Below are 9,585 nucleotides of genomic sequence, written 5' to 3' on the forward strand. Positions count from 1 at the left end.
AAACCCATCCTATTCAGGCATTTGTCCAAATCTTTCTTAAACATTGCAATAGCACCTGCCTCAATCACTTCTTCTGACAGTCCATTCCATACACTTACCACCCTCTGTGTAAAAATGTTACCCCTCAGGTAAATTTCTCCCCCTTCAACTTGTCCTCTGCTTACTGATTCCCCTACTCTGGCAAAAGGCTCTGTGCTTCACTCGATCTATTCCTCTCAAGACCTCTATGAGATCAACCCTCAACCTCCTCTCTCTATAGCTCAGGCTCCCAGGTTCTGGCAACAAACTCATAAATCTACTCTGCACCCTTTCCCACTTGGCCACATATTTCCTGTAACTGAATACTCCATATGGGGCTCCACCAATGTTTTATACAACTGCAACATGGCCTACCAACTTGTGTACTCAATACTCTGAAGAAACCTAACATGCCAAAAACCATTTTCAAAGTACTATGTATCTGTTTTCCCGGATCTCTCTGCTCTACAACACTCAACAGAACCCACCATTCACTCTGTAGGTTTTCACCGCATTGTCTCCAAGCCACATGAAATCTGCACATCGAAACTTACCCTCCGCTCTTGCATTCCAAATTACTCCTACTCTTTCCTCTGAATCTATCTCCATCCCCAATCCCTAGTTCCACCCTTTATCATCAATCCTTCTAGCCTTCCCTTCTACGATCCTGACCATTAGTCCTCAGTGGAGGCCTCTACTTTTTTCCCCCGTGTTCTCCCTTGGGCTATGATGCCCTGGGCCTCATCTTCCACCCCACCAGCCTCCACATTCAATGAGTCATGCATTGCAACTTCTGACACTCCATTTCACTTCACTGTGATATACCAGTTTCCTGATATTTTACATCTGCTTTTGATTGTCAGAAATCCTGAAGGAAATCTTTGAATGTTAAATCCCAGCTAGTCATCAGCCCTCTCGCTTATTTTCAAGTATTATGATTCAAAAATTATTTACTGAAAGTTGCTGGAGGTTTTTTTTGCTACTGATGGTTATCTTTACATTGCAGACTGGTACAGTGAGCACTGACAAGAGAGAAGCAGCGATAGAGCAGAGGAAGCTCCTGCTCTTTGGGACGAATTCTGGAGATACGGTAACCAAAATTCAAGGTTTGCTTTATCGTCACATAATAATACATAAGAAATGTAATATACAACTTTTATCTGTTACAAGGCAGAGTCGCTATGAGTATTGCCTGGCATCCTTATCAATAAGAGAAAGAGAACCAAAAGAGAGCCCCTTCAGAGGCCATGGATTCGCCTCCAGGACTCCTGTAGCCTCCAGTTCAAACTATCGACAATCCAAGCTTCCTGATATGATCAAGAAGTATTCAGCACCCGAGGCTCTTCGGGGGCCTTCTTGCCCTCTCAAATCCCATTTCTGATACCTGGTTCTTATGAGGCAGTCTCAAGCAGCCCAGAGCCTGTGTGGGTCCTTCGACTGCAACTCCAACAGTCCACAGCCTGTGTGAGTCCTTTGACTGCGACTCCAACAGCCCACAGCCTGTGTGGGTCCTTCAGCTGCTGAGCCCCTCACTGGTCCACCGCCATGGGCTCTGTCCAATAGGCTCTTCTCCTATGCTTCTCCTTCTGAAACAAGGAGTGTTCTCCCAGTTGCTGCTCCCCCAGAGTCTGCAGCCTCTTGTGTTCGCTGCCCAGCCCTGGTGCCGCCATCTTGGACACAGGCCTCCATGGTTACAGGATTTCAAAATAAAACCTTTGACTTCTTTAACAGGCCATTTAAAGCCTATATGGAGCCGTCGGCATTAGGACTGGGCGGTAGGACCCTGCAGTGCAGTGATGTGTCTATGTTCCCCTCTCTCCCAGGTCCACACCAGCAGGAGATACAGCAGCTCCAGCAGTGATGCCTTTTTTTTTCCAGCAGCTGTAACAAAAATGCCACAGAAATTAATATTATATCCATCCTTTCAGCAAAAAGAGGGAACTATTTTTTTCAAGTTGGTGGCGCACAAGGTTGCAGCGGGCTCCTCACAACGGTGAAATCCCCAACCCACTATGATCTGGAAATTCACGTCAAAATACAAAACGCGAACCAGACTCTGAAACTGGTAAGATTCTGTGCAGTTTAAACCAACTGAAGCAGGGAACACAGGCTGCTGCAAACTGCGGAGCGGATCGTGGGAAACGACTGGGAGGCCATCAAAAGCGCTGCTGGAGAAGGCAGAAGTGTGGAAAATGGGCTGGCATCAGGGTTAAACTGAGAATTAACCCCTTCAGACCTGTGGTCCTGACATTCTTACTCTCAAATGTAAGATCACTGGAGAAGAAAATGGATTACTTGAGGATGCATCCGAACCAGAGAGAACTGCGTGGCTGCTGTGCTCTGGTTAATACGTAAACATGGCTCGATGACACCATTCCAGCCTGAGCGATCCAGCTGGATGGTCTTATCTCCTGCAGGGCAAACTGAGACATTGCTGCTTCCAGCAAGACTTGAGGAAGGGGACTGTGCATTTATATCAACAAGAACTGGTGCACCAATGTCTCCATTGTGAAGAACCTTTGCTCAGCAGAGATTGAGTAACCTAATAGTGAAGTGCAGACCCTCCAACCTGCCCAGGCAATCCTTGGCCACACTAATTGCCACAGTCTTCGTTCCGCCTTCAGCTAATGAGGTGAAGCCTTGAAGGAGTTCTATGGTGCCATCTGCAAAGCCCAGATTTCCCACCCTGACAGTGCCCTGATTGTTGTTGGTGACTTCAATCACATCAACCTGAAAACGATCTTACCAGCATGTGAACTTCACCACCAAAGGAGAGAACATCAGGCGTACACCAACATCCCTAGCCTGTTCAAGCCTGCACCCTGCCCCTATTTTGGTTACTTGGATCACATATCAGTCCTGCTAAACCTGGCATACAGACCGTTGGCAAAGCAAACTAGGTCAGTGAGCAGGGAGATCAGTACTGCAAGACTGCTTTGAGACCACATACTGGAGCTGTTTCAGGGAGGAGGCTACCTACAAGGTCATGTAAACATAGAGGAGTACACAAGCTCAGTGACTGGCAACATCAGCAAGTGCATTGAGGATGTCACCGAGTTCAAATGCTTCACAACCGGGCCCTTCTCAGAACTTGTGATGTTGCCTTCAGAACAGAGGATAGGATGGCACTAAGATCAGCCAGGGCTGAACTCTGGAAGGCAAAGCAAGGTTACACACAGAAGATCAACAGACAGCTGCGTCACACCAGTGACATAAGGCACATATGGCAAGGGGTCAAAACTATAATGGATAACAAGTCAACCTTGCGAATTAAAGACTGACTCCTCCTTTCTGGACAGACTGAACACCTTCTATGCACAGTTTGATGAGAAAAACAGGATGATGCCCAAAAAAGCTCTGTGTCCCCCTAATGAACAGGTCCCCCACATAACCAAGGCCGAGGTGAGGAGAACCTTATCCAAGGCAAACCCACACAAGGTGGCGGGACCAGACAACATACTTGGTCGGGTACTGAAGGATTGTGCAGACCAATTGACAGAGGTCTTCATAAACATCTTCAACACCTCACTGCAGCCGTCCATCATTCCTTCAGGGTTCAAGATAGCCACCATCATCCCAGTACCCAAGAGGATGACAATAACAGGCCTCAATGACAACCACCCTGTGGCACTCACCTCCACCATGATGAAACGCATCAATGCACACCATGCTGGATCTATTTCAATTTGGCTATTGAAGAAACCGTTCCACAGACAATGCTACAACTTTGTCGCTTCGCTCCACCCTGGCCCACTGATTGACTTCATTGACTTCAGTTCAGCATTTAATATAGTCAATTCCCAGAGGTGGAGAAGCCATCCTCACTGGGACTCAACACCACTTTCTTTAACTAGATCCTGAACTTCCTAACAGAAAGACCACAGTCTGTCAGGGTGGGTAGCTGAATATCAAGCACTGGCGCACCTCAAGGCTGTGTGATCAGCCCGTTCCTGTTATCACTACTGACTCATGACTACATCACCAAATCCAGCTTCAACAGTGTCATCAAGTTTGTAGATGACACAATAGTAGTTGTCCTTAGCAACAGCGATGAGTCGTACAAGAGAAAAGGTGGCAAATCTCCTGATGTGGTGTGAGAGAGTAACAAACTGACTCTCAATCTGGACAAGATGAAGGAAGCCATTGTGGACTTCAGGAGAACCAGGAACAATCACCCTCTGCTACAAATCAACAACTCCTCCAAGGAGTTCACTTAACTAGTGCACCATAGTGGACACTCAACATCTCCTGACTTGTCAGGAAGGCACAACAGTCTTCCTGAGAAAACTGAAGCAGGGAAGGCTACCAGCCACCATTATGTCAACCTTCTATAGGAGCTCTATCAAGAGCATCCTGGCAATGTGATACAGTTGCTGCAGAGAAATGGATCGGAGGTCAATCCATAGGACCAAAAGAGTGGCAGAGACGATCACTGGAGTCTCCCTCCACCCCTCATCAACGTGATCTGCTGGGTTCATTGTCTGAAGAGGGCGTGCAAAATTATTGAGGATCCCTTTCACCCTGCACAAATCATCTTTCAGCTGCTCCCAGTTGAGGAAGAAATGCAGGAGTATCAGAGCCAGCACCACCAGGCTGAGGAACAATTTCTTCCCATGGGCAGTGGGAGTGTGGAACAGCCAAAGGGACTGCCCACATTGAACATCCAAGACTCCCATTTTTACAAGACAACATTTATTTATTTAGTTTTATAGATATAATACTTATCCTGCATATGTATTATTTATCTGTGTGTGTGTGTGTGTGTGTGTGTGTGTGTGTGTGTTTGTTTTATCTGGTTGTATATCTACATGTTTTTGCACCAAGGACCGGAGAAAGCTGTTTATTGGATTATACTTATATAATCAGATGACAATAAACTTGACTAATTTTGCTTCTAAATTTCTAAGTTCATCCTTAATGATCAAAATGTACCAAAAAAATCTCTTCTTCTCTGATTAGAGAAATTAAAAGCACTTTCCACAGTTTAAACTGATCCTCCCCTCACTTTCAGGATAAGGTTTAACATTCAGTAATCTATCCAAGCACAATTCCAAATCATTAAATCACAGCAGGCAACTTTGGATGGTTCTGGGATGGGATTTGAACCACACAAAGAATTGCTAGCTCAGACAGCTTCCAAGGGTAGAAATGGTCAGAGGCTCTACTGATCCTGATCTCCCACACCTACCTGCAGCCCACGTCTCATTTTACTATCTTTAGCCATCCTCTTCAAGGATGCTTTTAAAGCAGTTTTCCAAACATATTCTGCTTTTCCTTTGTCTTAAACTATTTGACACTGTCTGAAAGTCATTGTGACAGAGTGAAAGATCAACTTTCACATGGCTCAGAAGGAAGGATTGGAGGGGATGGATGAGAGGTGGGAACAGAATGGGAGGGGAAAGGAGAGAGGATAGGTGGAGGAGGGAAAAGGGTTGAGCAAGGAGCAGGGAGGAGGAGGTCAAGAGAGGAAATTGTAGGAAATCATTCTTTGCTTCAATATTTGTGTATCAAATTATAAAATGTCTTTAAACTGTCTTCCAACTTTCCAACTTGCTACATGTTCATAATCTCAGTCCTGATCCAGGGCCTCAGCTCAAATGCTGACCATCCTTTTGCCTCCATAGATGCTGAATTCCCCTGGTAGTTTGTCTTTTACATCTCAGGAATGATCATTGTTGCACTACCATAATATGTCACTAGATGGTGCTCCATCCTCTTTTCCTGACCTTACACTGTGTTCTCTCGGGGCAAAGGAATGAGAATCTGTTTTCTTTTGTCCAATGCTTATTGCAAACATTGGGGCATACTGTTCCTTGTTTCAGCAGAAGTCCATTAATTAATTTTCCTACTGGTACCTTCACACACAAATAAGTGCTTTCCCAAGGGTATAGTCCTGCAGACGATTTTCATTCGCACTACTAATCTGTTTTCTTCCCTCTTCATATGTAATAGATACCCATTCCTCATTTACTGCAGTGCCAATAAAAAGAATAAACCCCCTGGCAATTAATAGAATGAAATCAGTAATGATCACAAGCACTGTTCAAATGTCACAAGGAAATCTTGAATCGCACTTTGTTCTGTATTAACTGTGATAAAATGTATATTCATTGGATTTGATGCAATAGAAAAGAATATTGATTTTGGATTAACAATTACTTTTGTGTTTTAGCTATTTTCCAAAAAATTACACAAATGCTATGAATAATTGCAATGCACAAATGTGCTGGAGAAACTCAGCAGGACATGAGGTATCCACAGGAAGCAAAAAGTTTTAGGCCTGGGCCTTTATCAGGAATCAGGAGAACCACTGTTATCTCAACCTGCATTTATTCATACTCCAGGCAGTTATTCTCTAGAATACCTATTCCCCCTTAATCCATTTCTTTTATTCTCTATTTTCTTTCCAACACATAAAAGGTGCACTCTATTGGCTTTGACTTTTCCATCCTCCCCGAACATTCTATACCTTCAAATATTAAATTAATTTCTATCCCATGGTTTTATATAGTCAGGTACAGTTACTACAGCGAGAAGGGTGTTTTCTTACACGGTTACAACAGTTCACATTATCCTGACTATATAACACATGGGTTCAGGTGTGTGCTTGTTATTCCCAATCGTGTTCTCTTTCTATTCCCACAGTGGTCTCCCATTTATTTTTAATGGTCGTAGAACTCCTATGTTGCTGGATTTAGATTTGTTTTATTTCCTGTCTCTCTGGAAAAACTAAACTGCACCCTTCTCCATATATATTTTATTTTATTTCTATGCCCATTCCTCCTGTTGACCAGCTCTTAACTTAATCTGTTTCATCTGGATAAACTTATCTCCTTCTCCCACCTTTATAATTTGAATGATTTACCTTCACTACCTTTGTGTTACTCAGAAGATTTTTTTTCCCTCCAAAACTGAAGGGAGGCAACAGATATGCTTTGATGTAATTAATTCTCTTGTTCAGTGTTGCTATATTCTATTATTATTTTCTCACATTCAGAATGTATTCTGAAGTTTCCTTCATGTACCCCAACATGATGACATTTCCTGGAAAAAAAAATTCTGCTGAAGTCAGATGATGCTTCAAAATTAGAATTACTTATTTAATTTGTAACATGGAAAATATATAAATATCCAATAATCTCTCATACTTTGGTGGCCAAATTGTAAAAGAAAATTACTTTCTGATTTATCAACAAGCTCTGTAGTTAAAAAAAATCATGCTCTTGCAAGAAATTTGATGATTGATTCAAGTGCTAACCTTATACAGTAAAACCCTCCTACAGTAGCAGTCAGTGCAATACATTTTACAGAACCAGCAAATGGGACCAGGGTTCGAATCCCACGTCATCTGTAAAGAGTCTGTATGTTCTCCCCGTGTCTGCGTGGGTTTTCCCTGGGGGCTCTGGCTTCCTCCCACTATTCGAAACATACCATGGGTTTGGGTTAGTTGGGTGTACATTGGGTGGCATGGATTTGTGAGCCAAACTGGCCTGCTACCGTGCTTTATGTCTAAATTTAACTTTAAATTTAGTATACCCAAGGGGATTGGTAGCTGCTGGATAAGTGAATTTGCCGGTTGCTTAGAGATTATGTGCTGCATGAATTGGTGAACTAACCACTAGGGCAAGCCAACTTTAAACTTTTGTTTTTTTTTACCTACGGTATTTATTTTCCACTTTTTTTTGTCAGTTGTTTGAATTCTGGATAATGGTGATTTTATAACTCTAATTTCAATTTTTTGTAAGTTATTTACTCACAAAAATCCTTCATTTCTAATTATGAACATGATTTTTAATCGTTCTTATTTTTTAAAGAGCAAAGGCCAAATATGGTCCTTGAGCATGTCCCACAGCCTGCTCTTCAGTGACCCAGAGCAGCAGGGATGTGAGGTTCTGATGCACACAAACATGAGTGGACATGAGCAACACATTTCTCAGCCTCTGACAGTGACCACGCATACACAAATGGTATCGTGGAGAAAGCACGTCAGCGCCTCGACTACCTCAGGAGTTTGCTGAGGTTTGGTGTAATATCAGAAACCCTGGCCAATTTCAACAGATGTGTGGTGGAAAGTGTGCTGACCAGCTGCATCATGGTCTGGTACAGGGACACCAATATCCCTGAGCATAAAGCCCTCCAAAAGGTAATGGACACAGCCCAGGACATCATAGGCAAAAGCCTTTTCACTATCAAGAACATTTACAGGGAACACTGCTGTCGGAGGGAAGCAGCAATCATCAAGGATCCACACCACCCAGCACACGCTCTGTTCTCACTGCTGCCATCAGGAAAGAGGTGCAGGTGCCACGAGACTCGCACCACCAGGTTCAGGAACAGCTGCTACCCCTCCACCATCAGAAAATCTCTTTTAAGGACCCTTACTTGTGCACTTTATTGATTTTTTTTAATTCTCTCTACATTGCACACTCAGTTTGTTTACAATTGTTTTCAGTTTACAGTTTTTTGTTTACATGTATATGCTATGTACAGTTTTTTATCCACTACGAATAAGTGATTATTCTGCCACATCCACACATATATGTACTCTGGCAATAAATCTGAACATCTAATTGTTGGCATCACACAAAAGAATGTGCCACTGTGGCAGAAGCTTTAACATTTCTTAATCTCAAAGGGAACCACCAATGCAAGCAAGAGGGTTGACTTCGCTATCCTAATGCTTCAAGTGGTGGAATGGGTCCAGGAGCAAGAAACCTGCTTTTGACACAATCAAACTTCAGTCAAGAGAAACTGACTGCAGAAGTATGATCGAAGAGACTGAGAGTTTCATAACCCAAAGCAAATTAAATGACCCACCCAAAAATTCTGAGAAATCTGGTCCAGCAAAGAAAATTCCATTATCTTGCTTAATGCACTTGTCTATTAGTACGCATGAGTGCGACTGTGTATGTTTATGACTGTATATTTCCATGACCATGTATGTACTTGACACTGTATGTATGTGCATAATGGATTCAAGATGAGCCAACGTGGAGCAATCCATTAAATGAGGCTTGAGCAAGCCTTCCTCCTTCCATTAATACCTGCATTTCTGATCACGACCACTCTGATTCTTATGCAAAGCCCAATGCTGCGGTGGCAAAGGCACAATTGTGTTTTGCACAGATTAATGTGATTCCTGTGTGCCTTGAGGTGAAGAATAGCAGTGCACATGGCGGCAGCAGCCACTCCGGCTCCAAAGGTGCAGTCTCTCATTCTGTTTGTCTTGTCTGTGATTGGAAAACACTGTAAAATGAAAGGAACACTAAAACCTGTGGGTATAAACCAAGCTAGAGGACCAGATCATGAAAGCACTGTGTGAGTATGACTTTATATAGACAGTGAGCTCTAACACCGAGCTGAAGCTTACTACTGAAACTCAGAGAAGAGATCATCAAAAACAGTGTGCAAGGAAGTTGAAGCATTGGTGTAAGACTCAAAGCGAATCTATACAGGCTCAAAGCTCCTGATGATTTTACTTGCAAATGGACGATCTTTGGAAAATAAACTGCGTTATCTAGTGGCATCATTAGGGTTGGTGTCACCCAGTGTGGTAACTCATGGTGT

General features: G+C 43.2%; 1 long non-coding RNA gene across 1 annotated transcript; it reads right to left on the bottom strand.

Annotated features, from left to right (window-relative positions):
* Positions 1 to 1,113: 1,113 nt before the first annotated feature.
* Positions 1,114 to 4,000, bottom strand: LOC138759829 (uncharacterized). The gene is made up of 2 exons (XR_011355129.1): positions 3,654 to 4,000; positions 1,114 to 1,899 (listed from the first exon to the last, which is right to left on the bottom strand). It is a non-coding gene; the product is annotated as an uncharacterized lncRNA (long non-coding RNA).
* Positions 4,001 to 9,585: the final 5,585 nt, after the last annotated feature.

The sequence above is a fragment of the Narcine bancroftii genome, chromosome 4 (genome assembly GCF_036971445.1).
Source record: "Narcine bancroftii isolate sNarBan1 chromosome 4, sNarBan1.hap1, whole genome shotgun sequence".
Classification (NCBI taxonomy): domain Eukaryota; kingdom Metazoa; phylum Chordata; class Chondrichthyes; order Torpediniformes; family Narcinidae; genus Narcine; species Narcine bancroftii.